Source organism: Lycium ferocissimum, chromosome 12 (assembly GCF_029784015.1).
Source record: "Lycium ferocissimum isolate CSIRO_LF1 chromosome 12, AGI_CSIRO_Lferr_CH_V1, whole genome shotgun sequence".
In the NCBI taxonomy this organism is placed as follows: domain Eukaryota; kingdom Viridiplantae; phylum Streptophyta; class Magnoliopsida; order Solanales; family Solanaceae; genus Lycium; species Lycium ferocissimum.
Window position 1 is genome coordinate 35,220,965 of NC_081353.1, and position 26,398 is coordinate 35,247,362.

At 37.0% G+C, this 26,398-nt stretch overlaps 2 pseudogenes; one reads left to right on the forward strand and one right to left on the reverse strand.

The window, feature by feature from the left end:
- Positions 1 to 1,683: 1,683 nt before the first annotated feature.
- Positions 1,684 to 8,105, reverse strand: LOC132039248 (receptor-like protein 9DC1; annotated as a pseudogene).
- A 3,443-nt stretch (positions 8,106 to 11,548) lies between these two features.
- On the forward strand, positions 11,549 to 21,704 carry LOC132039249 (putative late blight resistance protein homolog R1A-3; annotated as a pseudogene).
- The last annotated feature ends 4,694 nt before the right edge of the window (positions 21,705 to 26,398 follow it).

Genomic DNA, 26,398 nt, shown 5'->3' on the forward strand with positions numbered 1-26,398 from the left:
CAGCCATTGAAAAAAGGAACTTCCACTGTTATGAGATTTCATAGTACATAACACACCTTACCATCTGAAAGTTATATCATTGAACTATAAAGATGGATCTAAATGAAGGAGCATGCCTCTGCTTCTGATTTCTTAAAATAAAGTATATGAGATGTGAAGAAATGACCTCAAGAGAGAGATCAAAATGTTATGCCTCGGCTTGGAGGTTAAAGAATGTGGATAAAATTCCAACATTCAACTTTTACATAATGAAATTCTGAGCGAAATTTCTAAGCCTTGAGCGAAATTTCATATATGTTTTGAATAAAAGCTCCTGCTATGCTTGGCAAACGGAATTCTCTTGCTATGTTTAGTAAATATGGGTCTAATTTCGTATATATAGGTGACTCTCCCTTTAATGAAAAGATTTTAGGAAGGTTGATATCGTATTAGCTATCAAGATTTATTTGTGAAGCTTATATATTGAGTTAATATCATTATGGAAAAGTACTAAACAAATTTAGTCAATCAAACATAAAGGAGGTTAATACCCTGTTTGATTAATGTATCGAGTTAACTAAGAATGATGAAAGAGTTGTGGATTAATTAGATTGGGTAAGCATACGCTATTGGAAAGTCATTGATCAAGTTCTTTATTTTTCTAAGAAAAAGATTTGGATCTTTTAGTACACAAAAGCTCTGAGATGATTTAGCATATGCATGCAACGCAGGTGACGAGAAACTGGTTTATATAGATAGATAGTTGAAATGTAGAATTCCTGTTATCTACACCAGAGGAAAGCTTCCTTAACAGAAACAGAAGGAGGGACTTCTACCTCGGTGTTTGTTCTTCTTGGTTGAACATTTACTTTAATTTTCCTCTCTCCAATATATAAAATCTGCAAATAGTAAATGATTACCAAGTTCTCTCTTTAATATCATAACTTCTATCACATAACATAATACGAAAATGCACATTAAAATAACATACTGCAATCGTAGTAGTTACTAGTTATTAAGCACCAGAATATATTCTCTCATATTTCCCAGAAAAAAAAAAAAAAAAAAAAAAGGGAGTGCGACCTTCACAACACCAAAAAAAAAAAAAAAAATTCAAAAGCATCTATCGTCCAAGCAGTTTCACTTTGATCCCCATATTTCCAGTGGCTTACTGGCATTTGCTGTCGCATGCTTCTACTGCAGAGACTTTCCAATTCTTAATTATTCAACTATGTCCATTTACTTCTCCCAACTTATTGCCTGCAAATTTTTTTTTTCCATAAAATATAAAATGAAAGAGTTAGATACGGAACAATTATCTTAAAATCCTAACACATTTTTATAGAAATGAAGTAATGGAAACACAATGTCCAAGCAAGATCCGTCATTCACTTTTCATGAAATCATTCACTTCTCTCAACTCTTCCATTTACATAAACTTGCACTGTTTTACAATTTCTTCTTTATCATGAAAGCTAATAAAACAAGAAATATTTTATGAAGATATATACCAGCTACGATAAAATAAAAAGGAATCAGTATAGAGCTTAATATGAATATGTACCCGAAAGTTTTGAACTTACATCTTGTGCCTTTGGGAACTTGTCTAGGCACCATTACTTCTTCTTCTTCTTCTTCTTCTTCTTCTTCTTCTTCTTCTTCTTCTTCTTCTTCTTCTTCTTCTTCTGTAATGCAATTGACCTCTCAACTTCTTCGCCTTCTCATAATGATTTTGTATTCTAATTCTTCAACTATCCAAGAAAGCCAATTTGGATTTCGAGAAGAAAGCATGAAATATGCTATGGAGAATCCAATAAACAGTCCACAACCATATCCCATAAGAACCACTTTCCAACTGAGCTCACTTAGAAATGTCGAATTGCTTTCTTCATCGGCCGGCACAATTGTTGTGTTGTTGTATCTGGTATCCAATTATTTCCACAACTTCTTGAAACTGGGAATCCACGTAATCCATCATTACCTTCATATGAATTGTTCTCAAAGGTATTAAATTGATTTCCTTGAGGGATGCATCCTTCAAGATGATTGCGGGAGAGATTCAAAACTTCAAGAGATGTAAGAGAAGCAAATGTTTCTGGTATCTCTCCCGAAAGCTGGTTAAATGAAAGGTCCAGTGATTCAACTAGAGATAATTTTCCAAGTGATCTTGGTATATGACCTTGCAATCTGTTATGGGATAAATTCAACATACGCAGTGCGATGAGATTTCCCATCACTAGGAATATGCCCTTCAAATTTGTTACTTGAAAGATCCATAGTGATGTACAAATACAAGATTCTCACAACTTTAATCTCCAATCCCTTTGTAACCACAGTTACCGAGTCTTCGTAATATTCATCATTTGGTGCCTTCACTGTCTCATTATTCTCGTCATGGCTCTCAAATTGTGAAAAAGACTTGTTGGTATCTCGGCCGTAAAAGCATTGCAAGAGAGATCTAACATTCGAAGATTAGGAAACAATTTCGTACTACTTGAAGTTCTAATGGGTCCATGCAGTTTATTGGATCTCAAGCTTAAAACCTGTAGATTTGGAAGAGTCCCCAGCCACATAGGGAATGTGTCGTTGAGGTGATTGTTTCCTAAATCAAGAACTTCCAATTCTTTGACATTGGCCAAGGATCTTGGAATGTTTCCCTCTAGCTAATTGTCATGCAAGTTAAAGCTTTTAAGTTTAATTCCCAATCTAAAAGTCATTAGGAGAATCCCAGAAAGACTATTTTGTTGCATATCCAAAAACCTCAAGGTCACTAATATTACCCAAACATTGCGGAATTTCTCCCTTCAAATTGTTTCTTGCCAAATCTAGAACTGTTAATGATGTCAAATTGCAAATAGAAGAAGGGATCTCCCCACTGAGATTATTATTTGACAAGAAGAAATATTCTACTATGGGCAGCGGGATAGGTAGCAATCCTTGAATAGAATTGAACCGCAAATCAATAGAACGTAGAGGAAGAAGAGAAATATGGTCAAACCTTGTCAACATGTTGTGGGATAGATTAAGATAAACCATTGAAAGATTCCAATCAGACCACCAATCAGGAATTCTTCCTTGAATCTTATTATTTGAAAGATCCAAGGAAGAAAGATTCTTTATTGATCTCAAAAAATCCAATTCATTATTTACATCACAAGCGGCTAATGCTAACTGTGAAAGAGACTGCGGCAAGGTAGACTTGACTTTGTTCTCATTGGTCAGTGAGATACTATTTTATGAAAGATCCAGAGAGGAAAGTTGTTTGAGGTCTGAAAAGAGGCTGACATCTACATTGTCACTAAAATTGTTAGATGAAAGATCAAGTTCTATTAGATTAACAAGGTTATAAAGTGACTTAGGAAGAGGACCTTGCAGCTGGTTGTCTCTTAAATCAATATGGACTAATGTATTGTACTTGAAATCCTTAAGCTGACCAGAAAAGTGGTTAAAACTCAAGTCTAATTTAGTAAGTGATGGAAGTGAAAATACCCATGATGGTATTGCTCCATTCAGGGAGTTACTTGATAGCACAAGGTAAGATAGATTTCGCAGTCCACTTGTAAACAGAGGAATTGGTCCTTCAAGATGGTTATCTCCAAGGTCCAAGGACTCTAGGCGGGTGATATTCCAAAGAGATTTAGGAATCGGCCCGGAGAGATTGCAAGAGTAAATGTCACGACCCAACCCCGTAGGCCGTGACTAGCGCCCGAGCTGGGCACCCATACGTAACTAACACACAGTACCTCATATATTACACAAACCGGTAAGGTGATAATCTAAATATTTTAGAAAAATTTGGGCAGAGTTTCCTCTATTTTTCTTACTATCCAAATCAAACCTGCACGCAGGAAATACCAACAAAGGCCACGCAGGGCCACCGGTATATACATATATATAGGCGAGCCGCAAGGCCGGCCGCCGTGGCGAGTGGGACCGCCCAAAACACATGTCACGCATACACGTCCGAACAAACTAGACACAACCCACATACATGTCTACGTACCTCTACAGCGAGGACAACGAGTAATCATATGACGGACGGGCCCCGTCGTACCCCCGAATAGATATATACATATTTACAAAAAAAAATCGTACCAAAGTGTAGGCTCGTGAACAAAGGAGTGCTCTAAAGCGACGAGTAAGTATCCTAAACGGCGGATCTTGAATCGGGGCGTCGTACCGGGCAAAACGCGACCCCGGAAAGGGGGTCGGACGGAATATGTACTGAGCATGTAAAGCATGAGATACCGTAAACAAAATCATACTGAAGCACGGAGTACGTAAAGTCAGCATAATGACCGTAATACCAGTGTGCTTACATCCGAGATACAAATCATACAAACGAGGTGCAGAGAACAAACATAATAGTCAGAATGCCCCAAACGCTTACTCCGAACGTACAAATCATGTATAACGCTGCCGCGTATAATATCCGGCCCATAATGGGACTAAGTGTCATAAGTGAAAACATTTCTTTTCGAAAGAACCATTTCTATGTCATATATACGGGAAAATCAAACATATCATATCACATCACCATGTCCTCACATTATCATATCACATATACCGCGCCAGGAACCCAAATGTTAATATCACAAATATATAAATATACCGCGGCCAGGAACCCAGCGGTTAAGATCACAGATATATAAATATACCGCGGCCAGGAACCCAGCGGTTAATATCACAATTATATAAATATACCGCGGCCAGGAACCCAGCGGTTAATACCATATGCAATGCAAAACACTTACAAAGACCCAAGAAGATAATCAAACAACTGTTACTTCAAAACTGAAACAATAGTCAAATCGGGTTTCCTTCCGAATATCACTCGGGAACATATCAAACCGAATTTCAGAAACCATAATTACGTACCGAAATCATAAGCATACGAATTATCATTTCGATTCAACAAATAGATATATAATCTTTTCGGGGATCGAAAGATAGTCATGTTAAGTTCTTTCAAAAATAGGTCGTTAGAACCAAACTTAGAAAGTCGCGGACCCACGGACGAGCGTCACGCCAAATCCGGCCCGCCTATGAAAATCATAATCATTATACGTTATAGAAACTTCTACGAACGTTCCATAGCTATCCGAGACCATATATGAAAGCTACGGTCGTTTGTAGTTTTCGGAACCATTTAGGAGCAAAACTTTTTGAAAATGAACTTTTTAGGCAACTTTTGAAACTTTGTCATACAAAAGACATAAGGACCATAATTCGACTACGTTAAAAATATACAAATGTCAAGAAACAAATAAGAATCGTTTACGCGCTTATCAACGCCATCCGGTTCGGTCTGTAAAAGTTATGGACATTTGTAGACATAAAATCTTTTCGGAACAAACCGTGTACATAGCATTTCAAATCCAATCATATCAAAAACATACGATCTATAGCTTGACCACGCTAGGGATGCCAACATCAAGAAGCAAATCTGCATCATAAACATATTCAGATTTTTGGAATAGAATTACCCCAAAGGCTCGTAGCGTATCATAACTTAGTTATATCTAAGACATGCCAAAAGAAGGAAAAAGGTCGACTTTACATACCTTTAGCGTTTAGTCGTATTATAACTTGTACTTGCTGCCCAATAGCACTTATCCTATATCAAGATATCAAGAGCTACAATTAGTCTACAATGGAATTTAATACGCATTCGACGCTCACAACCCTTTCAAACATTTAGACGACGTTTCGTTCGCATTCAAACCAACTAGTGCTACAAGCTAACATTGCTAATCATTCTTTCTTATATCACTCCAAACTTGTTTAACATGACTTAGGGGGACTTTGGACAGCCTGCACATCATTCAAATCAGTCCCAAACTCACGGCCAAACAAAGACATACCACAATACCATTTTCACTTAGCAATTTTCCAGTTTTAACTTACAACGACAACAACACGTTTAACAACATTACTTTCACAATTCTTGGAACTGTTTTAGCATCATATTCATTCTTACAACAGCCCACAATTCATTTCAGTTTTAACTTGAATCATTGCACTTTACTTTCACTAAATGTTTGCAACAAGAATCAACATTCAACACACACAAATTAACTTCTAGTACCAAAACAGTCCATGGTGTTGGACTGCCTATACCCTTCAACATAATTCATTTGTTTAACACCTCAATTCACATATTCAACATGTCTACAATACACCACAATGTCCATAACAACAACAATCCAAATGTGACACAAAACAGTCCCTAAATCCAACCAAAACAGTCCACTCACACGGCTACAACACCACTTCAACAACTTCATGATTTTCATCCATTTATCCATACTACAACACATTCAATTCACTTCCAATCCATGTACAAGAAGATTAAGCATGACTTCATTAGAATTAAGGGCAAACGGATCATTTTAATTTTTACAAAAATCAGTCCAATATCCAACATGCAACATCACAAACAAACTTCTACAATCTTTGTTCATTTACCTATGTTGATACATATTCAATTCATCAACAATACATGCAAAATGAAATCAATCATGACTTCACCTCACTCACGGATCACTCTCTACTTCAACTACAACAACAATCCAACAACAACATGCATGAACTATACATTCAAATCATCATACAACACAAGAACAATAAACATTCTTACCTTTCAATCTTGTTCTTCACCTTGGTCTAAACTTCAACTCTATTGAGGTGCTAAACTTCCTTGTTTCTTTTCAACAACTATTACACATTATTATACACTAAATGAGGAGTTAAATTGGTGGAGAAAACTGAAATTTTGAAGAAATTCTTGAACCTCACTCTCAGCTAGGTCTTAGCCGAGAGCTCCTCTCTCTACTCTCTACTTTCTCTAACTTTGAATGTTGAAATGACTTTGTGAAAATGTGGAGTGAGCAGATTTTTGTGTCTATATGTTCCCCTCCTTGACTTGGACACGTGGATTACACTAATTTTGGGTCAAGATTCCTTGACCAAAGCATTGTAATGCACGGCCAAACATGCCCTAAAAAAGTGGGCTGTTTTTTTTTTGTTTTGTCTTCCAATCCCACTCAATACTCTAACATGATTAATTTAATCCCAACTTTCCATTAGTGCTTCTATACCAAACGAAATTTATGGGCATTTTTTGACTTGAAACAAAATTGGAAGTTAAAGTCTCTACTTCGTATCTTAAAATAGTCTTGTCTTTAACTTGTCGCGTTTATTTTAAAACGTCCCAATGTACGAAATTATGGGATGTAACAGTAAAGGTCCAAGGACTGCAATAAAGTTAGATAGCCAAGAGATTTAGGTAGGATATTACTAAAAAAATTCACTTGAGAGAGATATAACTCCCTCAAAGATGAACTGCTGCTCCATTTGGTCTTTGGAAAATAACCGCTGAGCTGATCATTGCCAACTAAGTCGAAAACTTGCAAGTTTGGCAAGTTAAAGATACTCTCGGGTAATATCCCTCGCAATCCTGTGTAAGAGAGCCTCAAAGTTGTTATATGAGATGAGAAATTTGGAGGTAAGGTTGAAGAGATATTTACTCGAGTAAGATCAAGCTCTCTTAATAGGGTCAAGTTTTGGAGGAGCAATTTAAAATTGTGAGGTCCAAGTTTAAGCCTAATGTGGTAATCTGATAAAAGAAGAGACTGTAACTTGGAAAGATGGGAGATTTCAGAAGGAATCTCACCTTTGAAAGATGAGTAGGAGAGATCAAGATGAGTCAAGCTCGAAAACCTGCCAAATTTAGGGTGAATTTCTGAATCGAAGAAATTCCCAGAAAGGTTAAGCCTTTGGAGATGAGAGAGTTGGAATAGGCTGCTGTTTGAATCAATTGTTCCAATAAGACTGCTGCAACTGAGGTCAAGTTCAATAATAAGACCAGTAAACTCATCACATTTCACCCCATCCCATAAGCAACAATCTCCGTTCATATTCCATGAACTCGTTTTTGGATAAGATTTCTGACCTTTGAAATCACAAATAAAAAATGTGATTGAGGCATCTACAACAAGGGTCTGGTTGAATTGTATAAGGGCAAGACTTTGATCTTTGGGGCACAGATGAGGTATGGATGAAGAAAAAGCAAGTTCATGACAGAGAAAGAAAGATAGTAGAAAAGGGAGGTGTCCATAACCCATTTTTGCAAGAAATATCCTACTGCTGTAAAAATTTGGGAGAAGAAAGCAAGAAAAGTCGTGTTCTTTTATGTTATTCACAAATCAAAATTCATGAAATATCATACATATATATATACACAAGACAGGTGGATGCTAAAAGGAGTCAAGTCTTCTCGAAGGTGTTGTGGAATCCAAAGAAATCTGAATCACCTTATTCTCATTTTGTTTGTAGTGTTATTTCTATTTTGTTGAAACGAATGCAATAAGCTAATCCAATTGCTAAACTAAAAATAAAATAATCAGACGTTTAGCTCAAGTCAATGCACAAGTCCTCTCATGGAAATTTCACTGGCGGATGTTAAGGGGAGTCAAGTCTTCTCGAAGGTGCTGTGGAATTCAAAGAAATCCAATTGCTACGATAAGAATTAGATAGTCCAGTGTTTCACTCATGTCAATACACAAAGTCTTTCCATGGAAATTTCAAAGAAATCTACAATGGACGAATTACCTTTTCAATTGATGTTTCACTTTGATTTAAGTCGATATAATTCTGAACAAGACATAGCTCAACTCAATGCATAAGTCAATAATGGGGGCTACTAGTTGTCCCTCCTATTTCTACATCCAATTTAGCAATTTTAGTGGAGAATGAGAAGAAAGGAACAATTCCAAATGAATGAGATATTTTTTAAGTCAATACACAAGTCATTTCATGGAAATAAATGTGAAACAAAAGCTACAATAAGGTAATTTTGTAGTATCAAGATTAGAAGTTCGGTTAGACAGGCTTGTAATCATGTTAGAAAATTATGTACTCATAGAAAATATATAGAACTTCTAGAAATTTTTAAATAATATTGACTGAGATATACTTAAATTGAGCACCATGGACAGTGAGAATTCAAATTGTCAACTCCCACTTGCTTAGGATTGAAGCGTAGTAGCTATTGTATCCTTTGCTATCCATATTTTTGTACCAACATATGTCCAATAGCTTCTAGCCTTGGATACCTTTTTTCTTGCCCCCCATTTTATAGGATTTATAGTGTTTCCATACTTCCCTATGACTCGAACCCTGGACCTATCGGTCGTGGGTGGATGTGCTCCTGTCGAATACCCTTTAGTTGTAGTGTTCCAAGTCAAAAATCCAGCAATATCATTCCTCATACTCAGATCTCTTCACTAGTCACAAAATGTATTATTTCATTAAGGATAAAAAATGATAATTTTAAAATTAGATTATTATTAAATACTATATAAAAATGTGGGACGGACTATTTTAAAGTTAAATTATTATTCTAGAGTCATGTGAATTGGGACAAAAGCACAATACTGGGGAGCTGTAGCCACTCCAATCGCATCAACAGCATCGCTCTTCTTTTTCTTCATCAAATAATACAATTTTTTTTTTTAATTTTGAGCTCTAACTTATGCTTCACTAGCAATTTTATGTTAATTAAATCGGTTGTTCATAGTATGTTATATATTAAAAAGGTGCCGTTCGAGTCCACAATTGAAGTTGCCTTTTAGTAGCGCAATGATTTATGTCGCCACGAATGTCAGCTATAACTGCAGCCTGTAATTAGTTGCCACACAAAAAAAAAAAAAAAAATCTCTCTCTACTCTTTTCTGTTGGTTTCTCTCTCTGCTCAAAGAACCCAAAATCCAAAATGGTGATACATAAATGATGATAGTTCAGGTATGAAAAGGGGTACATGGTGATAGATCAAGAATAAAAGTGAATAACTGCCAATTGGGGTGTGAAACTCGCGAAAAATTGATAATTCAAGTACATTTTTGACCATTATCTCTATATTCAATGAATTCATTGATACAAGTACAAGGTTAGGGCTAAAGCTACTGGTTCTGTCGAACCTGTAAGAAAGTACTAGCTCCGCCTCGGGGCCAAAAGGAAATTCTATTCCGATCATATAATGTTCATACCTGCTGACTAGGTGGACAACCTTGGGCTGCAAATACATTGGATGAAGAGGAAAAAATTACTCATTTCTTACAAAATAAAACAAGTAGAATAATGAAAAAGATAGTGGGAGATAAAAGTAATACATGAAAATGGGAGGAGATGCGGAAGTTGGGTTAGAGATAAATCTTGTGTTTCAAGGTTATGCTTGCATCCCCTTAAGATGGAGAAGGAGAAATGCTTTTGAGTTAATTTTCCATGGAAGCAAGCTACTTTTCTTATATTTTGTGTTTATCATTTTCATTTTTTGAGTGATTCCATACTGCTAATTTTTAAGTTCCTTAAATTGTTGTAATTATTATTGCGACTATTCCAAGTTGTTGGTTCTCTCGAACAGATTATTTTTCTCCCTAATCTCTCTTTCTCTCCTTGTTAACTCTCGTATCTATGAATAAACATCCCAGTTGAACTATAGTTATATGAGCTATCTTTAGTATTTCTAGACTTTTTTTTGATCATATATGATAGAATGTTTCCTTTGCTAGGTCTAAAGTCTACTGTCAATCGGATTACTAATCGATCCATGTGATATGATACTTTGTATCCCTGTCATATGAGTATTTCTAATGGTGAGGAATGACTTTAAGTATTTAATTACTCTTTGTTCTGAAGTCTTACCATCTTTATTATTAAAATTGATATGAAATGTAAAATTCTATTAGCTTGTCATTGCATATGATAACAAAAGGAATCTCGTGCAACATGCATCCCCTACTTTAATTACTCTCTCTTTTATTAACACGAAGTCCGGAATCCAAAATTCTGAAAAATGATAACTAGGTCGTTTCTCCATCGCTTTATGCTTTTAGCTGAAAAACTTGCACACGTTATTTTTTGTCCATTTTTCTTTTAGGACTGATCACTAACTTTTGTGCTTTGCTTGAGCATTTCTTATCAGTTATTGAGAAGTTTGCATCTAAAATTATAATTTTAAATTGCATACATAGTCTACCAATATTTGCTTAAGCTGTAAAACTAAATTTTAGTTGACCAATCCTAAGATAATCAAATATAAGTTGACCAACCCTGATAGAAAAAGACCTTCCCTTTAGAAGGGTGAAGATTTGGGTGAAACTGTATAAATAAAACAGCAACAGAAAAAAGTGATTGGTAAATGATGCTGCTCTTCCTTAAAGTCAACTATCCTTAACATAACAAATAATGCAAATTGCTGTATAACATGTGAATTGAAATTTAATACTGTGGACGCATATGGCAGGTCATGATAGTTGAGTATAAGTGTACAACTAAAATATTTGTGGATTGGTTATACGATAGCTGGCAACTAATATAGTTGTTACGGAATATAAAATTCTCAGCAAAGAGGAATTCAAAGAGAAGAAAGAACCTAAGCTCCAGGTAGTATAAAATGTTGTTTTGTATGTAAAGGCTTAGTATCAAGACATCAAAGTTGCTCTCCTTCTTCCCTTTTGCAGTTCATCACATTTTCTTTTCATCACAACTTTTGAGAAAGGAAGGTGAGATGTCTTCTGACCGATATCTGTCTTCAAAGAGTCGTCTTTTTGATCGTCTAGAACGACTTGACTTTATTTTTTGCTCACCTGGAAATTCGACAGATACGGTCAAGTGCGTTAAACGGGAATTCAAATTCCTGGATATTTTTCTCAGCTTGCAAAGTTTCACAGATGAACCCGACATGCTAGATGTCACTCAGAAAGTCCAAGCTCTGTTTGAAGGTGCTCTACTAGAATTTTCTGGATTACACCTAGTCGAGTGCTCTGATTTCGGTACCTTTAAGGTACAAAACAAAATTTGGCTGATTAAGATGGAAATTAGATACAAATACTCCTTTCCTAGAATATCATAATTACCACTTTCGGGCAACTAGGATGGTATTGCTATTCCCAAATTTGTAATGGGATTCATCAATACTGTGATCAATAATCTTCATGATCTAGTGAAGCAGCTTGGTGATGATCCCGATTCATGACTCCTTAATGTTTTAAGGGAATTGAAATTGCTGCAAACTTTCGCCTGCTTTGTTTCAGGGAGGTTCATAGAGCCTCAGAGCCAACATCTTGCTAGTTTCTTCACTCATGTTTCAGCCGTGGCCGGGCACGCAGCAATGCTTTCCTGGTTGCATTTTTCAGGCCATGGCTACGAATATCAAGATGTGGCTCTAGGTGAAATCAGTGTCTTGCTTTTCTTGCAGATGAAATTTAAGCCCGTTCAGCCAAGGATCTGCAAGATGTATATTACAATCCTGAAAGTTGTAAAGTCAACGATACAATCAGTATAGTGTCCCAACATCCAACATCATGAGCACGCAGCTGACAGTGAAGCTAACTTTTTGGACACTATCCAGCACGATTTGGTGGAGCTTCCAACTAATAGAAACTCCAGCCAGAGAGTTGCTTTGAAGGATCAGTTGGCAATCCTTCAGGAGATGCTCAACTTCGTGAGAGCCAATATCATCTGTGTGTCGGTATAAGATCTTGAACTTCTTCTTCGAGATATTGACACTGTCATTATTGATGTGGGGCTTCTCGTTTACTCATTATATAATGGCGAGGTGGAGGAGAATGAATTCATGTCACAGGGAGACCCTGTACTAGTTCTTAATTTGTCGGGAAACATTCAACGTACAAGCACAGTGATGTACCACACCATAGGCATTTCAATATAACTTGCCAATGATTCATGGACTAGGTTATGTTGATTTCCTTTTAAACAACTTGAAGGCGTTCCAAAGCCGCCATTCAGATTCACTAGCTTCTGTCACAAACCAACTTCAAATAATTCATAAGGAACTTGAGAGCTTGCAACCTTTTCTAGAGGCTATTGCAGAAGAGCGGCACAATGACCTCGACAAAATTCAACAATGTGCTATACAACTGATTGACAAAGCATATGAGGTAGAATACATAGTTGATGCCTGTATAAGCAGAACAGCTCCAGTCTGGTGCCTCGAACGTTGGCTTTTGGATATCATGAAGGAGATTACTCTTATCAATGATGAGGCAACAAAGATTCATGAAAAGAAAATGGTTGGGGATCCAATGAACACTGTCACAGCTCATACGTCATCAAATTTTTCAAGGTCTCCAAGGATGAATGAAGAAATTGTGGGTTTTGAGGATGTTATAGAAAAGTTAAGAGACCAACTAATAACAGGCACCAAAGGTCAAGATGTTATCTCGATTGTTGGTATGCCGGGTTTAGGCAAGACGACTTTAGCCTACGGACTCTACTCTGACGGGTTAGTCATTTCTCACTTTAACATTCGTGAACAATGTTGTGTGTCTCAAGTATATTCACGTAAGGACATGTTACTAGCAATTTTACATGATGCTACTGGTGTGAGCATCTCTGGATGTAGAGAAACCCGAGCTGATGAATTAGCTGATCAGCTTCGCAAAACTTTATTTTACAGAAGATACCTCATCCTTGTTGATGACGTGTGGGAAGCTAGTGCGTGGGATGATCTAATAGGTTGTTTTCAAGATTCCAATAATGGAAGTAGAATCATTCTAACAACACGAAATGTTGAAGTTGCCAATTACGCTAGATTTCAAAGGGACACTCTCATGCTTCGTATGTTTAACGGTGATGAAAGTTGGAAGTTACTCTCAAAAAAAGTGTTTGGGGAGTAAAGCTTCCCTCCTCTACTAAAGAATATCGGGCGACAAATAGCAAAAATGTATGGTCGGTTGCCTCTTTCAGTTGCTTTGGTGGCTGGTACTCTGGCAGAGACGGAGAAGAAACAAGAATGTTGGGAACAAGTGGCCAAAAATTTAAGTGCCCACATTCACAAAGACTCAAGGGCCATTATAGAACCTAGTTATCAGATTTTACCTTGCCATTTGAGGTCTTTCTTTTTTTACTTTGGTGCATTTTTAGAGGATAATGTGATTAATGTTTCGAAGTTAACAAGGTTATGGATCTCAGAAGGATTTATAAAAAGTTGCGAAGGCAAGAGCTTGGAGGATATAGCAGAAAGTCATTTGGAGAATCTTATTGGAAGAAATCTAGTGATGGGAGCTAAGACAAGCTCTCGAGGTTAGATCAAAGCATATCGCATTCATGACCTATTGCATGATTTCTGCAAGGAGAGAGCAAAGGAAGAGAACCTTCTCCAATGGATAAAATGGTAATATACCAATTAGTGGTACTCTTTTGGTTCAATTAATTAAGTGTTCAAGTTATATGGACAATTAATCTTATAAGTTTACCACTTTCCATATTCGCAGGGATCAAAATGCCGATCCTTCTTCATGCGTTTATTGTCACGAGCAAGTTGCTCGTTGCGTGTCCATTTATTGTAAAGGGAATAGTATTGGAGAATGGAGCTCGTGTTGGTCACATGTTAGCTCTATAATTTTTCATAATGACTACTATGCATATTTCACCGTCTCCCACAATCTTCATAGTTTCAAGTTTCTAAAAGTGTTGGATTTGGAGTTCAATAATAGTGATTCTTTCCCAACCGATTTAATTTACTTGAGGTATTTTTCTGCACGAACTTGGAAGTGGTCGATTTCGTCATTCATATCCAATCGTTGGAACCTTGATACTATGATATTACACACTCATCGAGAACAAATGTTACCCATTACATTCTGGGAGCTGGTTAAATTGAGACATCTGCATATTTCTCAGTGCAGCTTCACTATAAAAAATGCAGAAGAATTACTTGAGAAGTCCAAAAAGCTTTATGATCTAAAATCTCTCTCCAATCCATGTTTTTCTTGTGTCCAAGATGCAGAATTTATTTTGAGAAAAACGCCTAATTTTCGGAAACTGATATTCCAAGTCAGTTGTGTTTACAAATTTCAGCACTATGTACTTAATTTTCCAACACAGATTGAAACACTGAAGATTAGTCGTCTGTTGTCATCACTTCCTAAAACCATTCCCTTTTGCATCTCCGCACCAAATCTCAAGAACTTGACACTAAGCGACTTTTACCTGCACCCTCAGCACTTATCAGAAATTGCTTCGCTTCAGAACCTTCAAGTACTCAAACTGGAATACATTAAGTTTAAGAACATGGTATGGAAAGTGAGCAATGACGAGTTCCCTCTACTCAAGGTCTTGAACCTACAAAAACTAGCTTGTTTACGAGAATGGATTCTCGCTGATGACGCCTTTCCTTACCTTGAACGCTTGGTTTTGCGTGAATGCAAATATCTTAAGAAGATCCCTTCATGTTTCGGAGACAACTGTTCTCTAAAGTCCATTGTGGTGAAGGACTGCAACAAACTTGTCGACAAGTCCGCAAGGGATATCTGGGAAACACAAGTTGAAGATTATCAGAATACTGGTTTCAAGGTCTTTATCCACTAGAGATAAAATTAACAATTCAGATTCAGGTACACCACTGAGAAAAGTCGACTCTCATCTTAAGAATCTGTTTAATCAATTCTCTGATTTTTCCGACGTGCCTTTTATTAAATATTCCTTTTGTTTTGACACCTTGGTTAGAGCTTTAGTGTCTTTTCTATTTAGCATCTTATAAATTATGAGGTAGAAGTTCTTGAAATAGAAGTACTATCAATTGAAAATATGAACTTTTGCAATATAATTGGCGGTAGATAACTGCAAGAAAGCCTATAGTTTCTATCAACGTAAGCAATTAACTATAAATTCTGAAAAAAATTCCGTTTAATTCATTGGAAACTATTTTTCATGCTTAACTACCTAGAAATTTATTGATTCAATCACATACTCTTTCTCTACTTGAGTCAAGGGTCTTTCGGAAACAACCTCTCTACCTTTCACGAGTTAGGGGTAAGTCTTGTGTACCCCCTACCCTCCCTAGACCCCACCTTGTGGGATTACACTTGGTATGTTCAGGGGCGGGCCTATGTATAAATTCGTGGTGCTCTAGCACCCGTTAAACCCGACGTAGACTAGGTATAGTTATCTAAGAAATATATAAAATTTGGGTATAAACATTAAAAAAGAACCCTGGAAATCAATAAGACAGCTGGGTGCTCCGGTTTTCAGGTGGAACTTTAAAGGTTTGGATGGCTAGGGCGTCCTGTGTTCGAACCTCTGCTTAGCGTTTCAATTTTAGTAATCATAATATTAATTGCAGTTATTTTCTAGTGTTACATTGGCGCTGTATTTCTGCGTTAAGTATTAGGTAGGCTCAGGCTCTATCATTAGATTTTGACTCGTGAGAGAATCCCACGCTTGTTCTACCAGAGTTGCTGAGCTAGAACATTTGGAATTTCCATTAAAGAATTTATCACTCGTCGAGGTTAGAGTCTGAGAGAGATTGGTCTAAAGGGACGTAGCATATCGACAGACTTTTTCCCTGAAAAAAGATTACAAGAAATAGGTTACATGATATAGACCAATCTCTGTCTCCCAAGTGTGTCTGTCAATAAGGTTTCACACTACACTACAATATAATGTCACAAGACAAATGTTCAAAAAATTTGATTACTTCGGATTTGTCTTGGTACAGCAACTTGACAAGTGAAGCCCTAGTTTGATGTTGTTAACTGGTTGTCAAGTGTTAGGCTGGAATCAAGTTAATAATGTTTTTCAAACATGGTAGAGTAAACTTTAAGCCGAGCGTCTATCAGAAACAGTCTCTCTACCTCACAAAGGTAGGGTAAGCCGTAAGATCTGCGTACATCATACCCTCTCCAGACTCCACTTGTGGGATCACACTGGGCTTTTTGTTGTTGTTGTTGGTGGTAGAGTAAACTTTATATACTTTGTAAATTTCAGTCCGCTTGTCTGAAGTTTTTGAGACGACTAAACTTTAAATACTTTGTAAATTTTGGCTATTATTTAAATAGGGGTCCTAAAGACGACTGTTTGTGCACTTCATCCTTTCAGAGTTGAATTTTTTTTTTCAAGATGTATTAAACGTTTTAACCAGTTCTCAAAATTGGCATGTGGAAGGACGATATTAAATTGATTCAATTTGCAAACATGTACCTATTACTATTCACAACGTTACACAAGAAAAAATGTCCATTATTCTTGGTCTTGAATTGAATATCTCACATTCGTGAATTTATTGGGCTGCCAAAATTGCAAGAAACGTCCAGAACATGAATCTTGACTTGAATTGAGTAACTGGTGATAGTTAATGGCGGAGCCAGAAACTTATACAAGGGGATTCAAAAAATGTTAAAATGTCATAATTAAAATTTGAACTTGTGATTTAAAGCAACTTTTGAATCCTCTTTACCACCACTAAAATTTCCCCCTATGTCAAAGAGGAAGAGGATTACAAAACCACGTCTGTTTTTTATCCTATTTGCACAGTATAATTACTAGCTCGGCCCCAGTTGGCAACAATGTTTATATGAACACAATACCTCCAATAAACTGCCATAGTTATAAATAAAAAATATAAGAAAGAAAAATTCCAGAATGCCTCAAGATTACTCTCACTCGAATGGATAATGTGTAGAATTCATCAAGAACCAGTAGGGGTTTATCTCACCATGGAGAAACTTTGTAATCATCCAAAAACATCATAATCTAATGAGATCTCTCATATTTTAGAAGGTATTTATAACATATTCTTGCCTTTAGAACAAGCCTAAGTAAGATAGCAATTTCATTAATTAGTGCCTCAACTCAGATGACTAAACAGCATCAGTTACAGTAACCAAGACAAGTGTTTACCGAAAAAGCAGAACAGTTGAATCTGTACACGTGGTTTATGGACACACAGGTTGAGATAACCAAATTGAGTAAACAAGAAGCAGGTTATAACAATATGAACTGAAAGTAAAGCAATTGGAGTTAATCGATTAAGTAAACAATAAAAGTAGCCTAGATTCTGGCGTTAAGAACTGGCTTTGCCACCGGAGAAGGCTTCTTGATTTAAGCATAGCTATGGATAGAGTTTATAAAATTGATACGTGACAGTAAAATGCTTTGTGTTGTAACTAGAATCGAATACCCTACAACAAGAGTATGATGCTCTATTTATAGCTAAGTTTCTAAGAACATGATTCGCCAATCACGCCTTCATAATGTCAATTGATTGCCCATCATAATGACTGCGTAACGGCTGGAGGAGATCTTGGGACCTTCCGTAACGGCCGAGCTTCGAGCTTCATCCCATCACACAAACTAAACCGGTATCGTTAACTCATGTTTGTCCTGCCTCTTTTGCCACGTGTCTACACTTGATTCGACCACCTGGCTATTCCGGATTTTACCCTATACAACAACAACAATAGTCATGCATTATTCTCCTCCAGCACTGAAATTTGGATGAGGGTGGACATAACAGGTTCATACACATCATGAAGTTAAATCTTTTTATGTGTGACTTTCAACATAATATATAAGATATTAGGTAACCATAAAACTGTTCACTCATAAAAAGACTTTTTCCATTCTGCAGCATCAAATTATGTCCAGTAAACACCTCCTTAAGCATACAAAAGATCATATGAAGAAGATGATCCATACATATATAATTGAATGTATAGTATGTTGATATTTATTTCTGACTGAATCAAAATTTATTGTGCCTTTTGGACAAGTTGAGAATTTTAAAATCCGTGAAATCTCTATTTGAGTGCAGATGCATTAAAAGATTTCTAAATGATTGTTATATACATTTTGGGAGCAGAACGTCATTTTGTTGTTGCACCAAGTAGTGACGACAATCTACACGAAAGACCACGCCTTTCATGGTGTGCTTGGAACCATTTTTTTACTTGCTAAACATTATCTCTTTCTTTTTATTGATAACTATTGCGTCTTGCTTAACTTATTACAAGAATATAATGATACCATCGTCTATTCAAGGAGGAAAAAAATTGAGATTAGTTGCATACACCCGAAGAATAAAAATATTTTTGTTATGCAGAACAGGACATAACTTAAAATTAACACTCAAGTATAAATTTGTTGATTTAATTTGGAGACCACAATATAGTTTCGTAACACCAAATATGATTGAAGGGAACCAAGAGGAATTAATACCACTCATAACCAACATTACATATTCTAAACTTCAAGTTACCTTTATGTATATATGCATGCATTTGACGATGACGACAACAACAACAACATATCCAGTGAATCCCTTATACATGCATTTGACTTTAATTAGTTTTGATTAGAACAATCATTTGAGGCGTAAAAATTGGGAAGTTTGCCTGTTATTAACCTACATTCTTTCATATAGTCATATCAACTTGCTTGAAATCACACGAATATTCCTACGTAGGTTTATTTTATAATAAATTTATTTTGGCGGTGTAAATTAAATTTGCTCACGTCATCTATCCTGTATTCATACAAAGATGAATAGTACGCAATGTTTAAAAAAAAATTGTGAATAGCACCTCAATTCCGAAGAACTTATATTTATTTCTTTAATCTTTCCAACACGTAATGTCAATAGATTGACGATAGTATAAAATTAACCAATTTAAGATGAATTTTTTACATCATTAACTTGGAATTGAAGCGTAATCATCATTTCTTAGCGTGTTCTTTTTTCTTTTTTTTCTTCCTTTTTGATCCTATTTCATATAACCCAAAAATGAATAAAGTCAAGGTATCTTTTTTCTCTTGCCCTGCATGTTCGTTGAGCATTATGTTAAAGGGAAGTGACTCTGACTTCACAATTAAAATTTTCTTTGAGTAATATTATTTTTTCTAATTAAATATTGAAACTTATGAAAGTTTTGATGTTTTTCCGAAGCACACTTAAAAAGAGAACTTTTCTGTTAAGTTTACTGCGTTAGAAGTAAAGTGTTATGTTCTTTTAATATACTATTTATATTTATTTTTTAAAATTTTGACTTTAAGGTTCTAATTCATTTGTTTATTTCCCTCTTGTTATTGAAGCTAAAGAAGTCGCCAATAATTGAGTACTAAAATGAGATGTCTTAAATTAAAATTATTGCAATAAAAAATCTAATAGTATCTGACACTCCTGTCTGAATTTGAATTAATTAAATCATATAAACAAATCTATCTTTCCTTAATCATTAATCTCATATACAAAATGATTCCTTCCAGGCTTGATTAAAGGTGACTTCCTGGATGTCTAGTGGAAATTTTGTATATTGTCTTTGCTCTGTGTTGAATTATTTTCAAAATTTAATTTTAGTTATATCTTAGTAATATTTTTAGAAATTGATGTTTTTGTTGGGAATATATTTTATCTAATGCATAGTAATATTATAAAAATCAGCAACGATTAATGCAATTCGCAATGCTGAAGATATAATTAAATTTTTAAAAAAAAAAGTATATTTTTTAACTGTTTAAACTTTTAAATGAGGTGGACACACAATTCAATATCGAATCAGAATAGGTGAAACTTTATGAAACAAAACCTAAAATAAATAGAACATTTTCATACATTTATCGCTACGTACCTCATGTGGAGGAAGAAGGAATATTAATTTTTTTCTTTTTTTCACAGAAGGAAAAAGGAAAGAAATTCAAATAAAAAAGAACACTTGAGGCATGTGGCCATCACTCTGTACAATGTCAAAATCAACTTCTTTTTTTTTAACAAAAGATAGAGCAATAATTAACAAAAAAACTAGAAAGAGGAGACATAACAACTCTGTTGTTGTCTTCGACTCACATATTCTACATTCTTGTCTAGTAATTTATTTTTCTTTCAACCAAAGACATCTAATTTTTCAAACTAAGAAATGTGTTATTCAATTAATCACAACTCTTTTACTTGGCAAACCAATTTTGAACACAATAATTTTCAACAACTCTCTGACACTACCATTTCATTGTGTAGAGTGAGTCGCAAAACTCAATTTTTTTTTTTTTTTTTAAAATCTGAATTATCAATGTTTTTCAATGAGTTTTTTTTTTTTTTTTTTTTTTGGGGTAAGGCTGTGAAAAATACCATAACAAACAAAACAAATACAAACTAAAAGAGCACCCAACTCCCCATACCACCTTCTAGGAAGAGTGCACGGGAGAGAAAGGCTTCAAACAAAAACATCAGAATCTATATACATAGTGCTTGTATGTATCTTTGACACCCATGGGCTCTCCTACTAGTTTGAATAAGGGTTAGCCTCTCTACAATTTCCTTTTTAATCTGCGTTACTACTATGTCTATTTGTACAGTGATATGTTTAAAAAGATTCCAATTCCTAGCCTTCCAAGTATGGTATATGACAAAGACTCCAAATAGCAGCCACAATCTCCTTTTTGAAAGGATTCCAGTGCTTTGCCTTGATCCTCTTCGATACTTGTTTAACTTCCCCAGTTGCTATCTGCACATTAGCCCACTTCAACACATCTGAACTCACTTGTTTAAACCAGTTGCACTCAGCAAATATATGTTTTGTAGTTTACGCGGTAAACTATCACATAAACAACATGTGCTATCATTCACTGGTATGTTTATTCTAGCTAGTCGCTCCTCAGTCAAGAGCCTTCTCTGCACCGCTAACCATAAGATGAATCTGTGTTTCGATTGAGCAACAACAGACCATACTAATTCTGAGATACTCCATCTCCTATGGTGTCCAATTATCTGGTTGTAGCTTCTAGTAATAGAGTATTTACCACCATGGGTGAGCACGTATCGCCCAAGTGTGCCAATTGATCATACTTTCCTTTATCCCATTCAGTTTCCTCCAATACCACACAAGCTGGTGCTTTGTGACCCCAAATGTCTTTTATCCTTCTTTATATAAATACCATGCACCCACTTCACCCATAAAAAGTCCTAACTTTTCGTACAATTGCATAGTAATTTCCCAATGCCAAAGACGGTTGTTCAGTTCTTACAACCTTCACATTCAAGCCACCAATCTTCTTTGGACAACATACCTTATCCCATGCTACAAGAGAAATTTTCTCGCTTATCCTCGGTTTACCCCGAGATACTCCCTACATATTTTATCCACTTCCTTTCACAACACTTTGAGGGAGAATGAAGACAGCACCCCAAAATTGTGTACGAAAACGATCGAAAGTAAGTATTTGCAATCTACCACGTGTGATAGTTTAGTAACATATCCGTCCTCATCCTACTAGTGATACTACAAGTCGATGACAATCCATCTTGTTCCATTTCTTAGAAGACAGAGGAGGCCTAGATATCTAATTGGCAAACCAATTGCAAAACCAGTTCTAAGCAATAACCTCTCCTTAGTAGCATCATCCACACCTGCAATAAAGAGGTTAGATTTGTCCATGTTTGCATTTAGTCCAGTGACACTGCTAAAATGTCCTAGTGCTTCCATAACCATTGAGACAGATGCTTCATCTCCTTCGCAGAAAATCATCAGATCATCAGCGAAAATTAAATGAGTAAGTTTCTGTTGTTACACATGGGATGGAACTTGAAATCAGGCAATTCACACATACATTTAAGAGTTCTTGATAAATACTCCATTACTAAGACAAATAGGAGGGGTGACTGTAACACCCTGCATCTTGGAACTAAGTTTAGACTGATAGCATTAGAGTTTTAGCGGAAAAAGCTGAAGGTTTGAACGTTTTGCGAAAATGGTTGATAGGCCTATTTCGGGCGACGATAACTCCTTAATCGGTTTGGAATTTGGGAAATTACCCCAATGAATTTGTAGTATGTGGAAATACCTTTCTAACGATATAAAGACCAAGCCAATCGAGAGATCGGAGCAAGGAGATATGATCGTCTCAACATGGCTAATAGTAAGGCACTTGGAAATCCTATAGAATCGGCTAAGTTTTCGATACGTCTGACTTCCAGTCAAATTTCATTAGCAAATCCGTTGGGAATTTGAGGAACCTTCCTCAATAAAAGTTGTAGATCTTTGAAATAGCTTTCCAACGGTAGGTCGCCCAGCCCAAACGGAGTTACGTACAAGAAGTTATGCCCATTTTACCGAACACTGTGCAAAATCGACACCCGTCGCTTCTCGGGGCGCGTGAGAGAGCGCGCGATGGCCCCGCTTCGCGGAGAGATCGCGCAACTCTGAGTTTTTAGCTTCAGAATGTTGCGCGATGCACCCGCATCGCGGAACCATCGCGAAACGGGCCAGTTTCGGGTCAAAAGGTCGGGTTTACGCGTTTTAAGTTATATTTAAGGTTTGGGGTCTATTTCCCCAGCACCCCATTCACGAAAAATTAACCTAAAGTCAAGAAGAACAAGTCCCAAGCCTCAAGAACCCTACAAGGTAAGTTTTATCATGATTCTAGGGTGAATTTAAGTCCCTAATCGCTTTCTAACTTGAGTAAACTCTTCTAATCCATAGAGTTAGGATTGGAACATTTTTTGTTGCATGTGGAAACCCTAGAACCCGAATTCAAGAGGATTGGACTTCAAAAGGTAATGTTTCTACTCTCTAATCATGTATAGTTGTGAATTGATGAGTTCTTGGGAGAATAGTAAATGGGTTTGATAAAGAGGATTATATAAACTATGCTAGAGTTTTGGATTGTTGACTTGAGATTGTTATAATGATATGGGTGATGGAGAATGATGTTAATTACATCTAATTGAGATTGTAGAATCACCTAGAATTAATAGAATGGGAATTGGGTGAAGAAACACCATTAATGGAGATTGTGGAGCTTTATGCCCACTAAGTGTTTGATAAAATGCTTAGATGACCAAAGCATGAATATTATTGCTAATATAGAATCCCTTTGGCTTGTATTGATATAGATCAAAGTTGAAAGGGGCGACGAACATTGTATTTCGCTCGAAAGGTTATGGAATTAAGGTATGTGAGGCTAACTATCTACGTTAGGGAATGTTCATGATTCTCCTACGCCTCGTTCTTCATACTTGTCGGTAATTTGACTCGAGAATACGATTTTAGCCCTGGTTTTATGATATGTTGTAGAGCTGTTATCTTCTAGGGTTGCGATTCTGAGAATCGTTCATGGTTATCAATTTGAATATCATGAACTCGGCACGTAATCTTTATAGACTTATGTATTGTTACCACGTGAGTCTCGATCTAGAAATTCGGTATGCTCGAAACGATCGGTGTTTTCGATTCGATCCGACGTGTCTATTTCGGTTCGGCATTGTTCATTGTTGTTATGGTCTCGGTCCTTATTAATTAACCATAATTATACATATGTGATTTTGCCCGAGGCACGGCACGATCTTGTGTATACGTATACATGGCGGGAGCCATTGGTGACACTTTACTAGGCCGAGGCCATAGCGTGCGTTATTATTGGGGGCGGGGCCCGCGTATACAAACACGGATAATACGGATGATTCGGATATAGAGCGAGGGGTATTCATATCTACTTCCTTGCTATTACGATTCTGATTATCGATTTCGGTTTCGGTTTCGGTATTTTATTGCTTCGGTTGCTTTACATACCGGTACAATTCAAATGTCTTGATGTCCGCTTTTATTGCTTGGGGCTGCGTCTCGCGATGCGAGCAACGATATACGGAGTTGACGACTCGGCTATTTAGGAGTGCACGTATCAGCCATTGGTGAGCCCCAAATTCCTTCGGGGCGTTGTCGGTTATCCGGTCGGTTCGGTTTATAGGCGGCTCTATTCGGCCTCTTAGAGGCTTCGCAGACACGATTCGAACGGTCGGATATTTATTATGTTAGCCTTGTTGGCGGTCGTTCGATTGTTTGGTTTAGCCGTGTTGGCTACTTTCGGAGATATGTTCGAATTGTCTAAGTATTTCCGCGTTATGATATTTCGGTGAGACTTTTAGTTAATCGGCATGTGTTAGTTTTATTTTATAAATTAGTTATGTTTTGATATCACATGTTGATTCGGCCGGCCGGTTGGTTCGCTCGGTCACATGCAGTCGGGCACCGGGTGCCGTGTTACGTCCAGGCCCAGGTTCGGGGCGTGACAAAGCTTGGTATCAGAGCCATGGTTCAAGTGTCTTAGGGAGTCTATGAAGCCGTGTCCAGTAGTGTCTCTTTTATATGTGTGAGGGCCCCACACATATAAACGATTGACCGCGAAGACATTCGAGATTGTCTCACTTCTTTCATACTTTAAATCGTGCCATGAAGCTTAGAGCATTACTCTTAGGATTTCTTTCTAATTACGTACGTATTTTCGAAAATGCATAAGAGAAAGTACAACAAGAGGAACACGGTCTAAGTAAGGATGTTTACCCATGGGTACAATTGTGCGAAGAGAACGGTCCGACGAATGAGACTTGACGACCCTATTGAAAGTGGAATACAATGTAACACTGCTCGAGACATGGATATGAGAATGAATGCCGTCCAGTTGAATGATAATGATGTTCTTGAGAAAGAATGAGAATAGAATCAACGGGGGCTAGTAGTGGGTCAAATAGTTCTAGGACTCAGGAGTTTTTGCGGATGAAGCCGCCAGTGTTCACAGGGTCAAAGAAGGAGGAAGAACCCCAGAAATCATGGACTCCAGATATTTCGTGTGATGCGTAGGTACGGAGGCGAGAAGGTATTTCCGCAAAGATGTAGCCCATATTTGGTACGAGACATGGGAACGAACCCGAGGGAGGATGCACCTTCGCTAGCTTGGGGACGAAGATGCGGCTTTTATTGAACATTTCATGCCAATTGAGGTTAGAGAAGCCAAGGCTACGAGTTTGAGAATCTGGACATATGAGGATTATTACCTCAAGTTCGTGTCATTGTCCGGACATGCTCCTCACATGGTTCCCGATATGAGAGCCGTGGTTAGAAGATTTGTATTGGGCTTAAACCCGATGTTGCATATATGCCATATATGCACGTGATGACAAGATGACTATTTCCAAGATGCTTGGCATTCGTCCAAGGTAACGAGACTGGAAGGAAAAGAAACCATGAGAAGCGAGGAAGATAGGGAATTTAGTAAGAAGGCTAAGTTACGAAATTTCGGTCGGGGGAGGAGGAAAACCGCCCATCCTTCAAGAATGGGTCATCGAATGATGTCCCATTTCGAATGTCGAAGTTTATGGAAGAGTCAAAATTTTGAAAGCGTTTACGTATCCTTCTTGCGGCATTTGGAAGAAAACACCCGCGGGTATGCGAGTTCGGGCACGGATGGTTGTTTCGGGTGCGGTCGGCGGGGATTTTACAAGGATTGCCCATCCGCAAGATGAACACGGGGGTAATGTAAGCTGGGTTGACGGTCCCTCGAAATAATCATCCGAAACAATGCGGCTGGTTCGGAAACAAAATATGGGCAAAACCGTTTGTATGCATTGACGGGCCGTCGGGATACGGAAGTTACGGATGTTGTCACGGTACACTCGATTTTCAGCGGTTGAAGTATATGATTGACCCGGGATCCGCCTTACCTTATGAAACCCATATGTTGCTAAGAAATTTGGTATTGAACTTGAAAAGTTGCATGAACCTTTCGAAGTACTCACACTGTTGGGGAATCGAAAAAAAAAATAGGGGTTGTCCTAAGATTTACAATGTCGAGC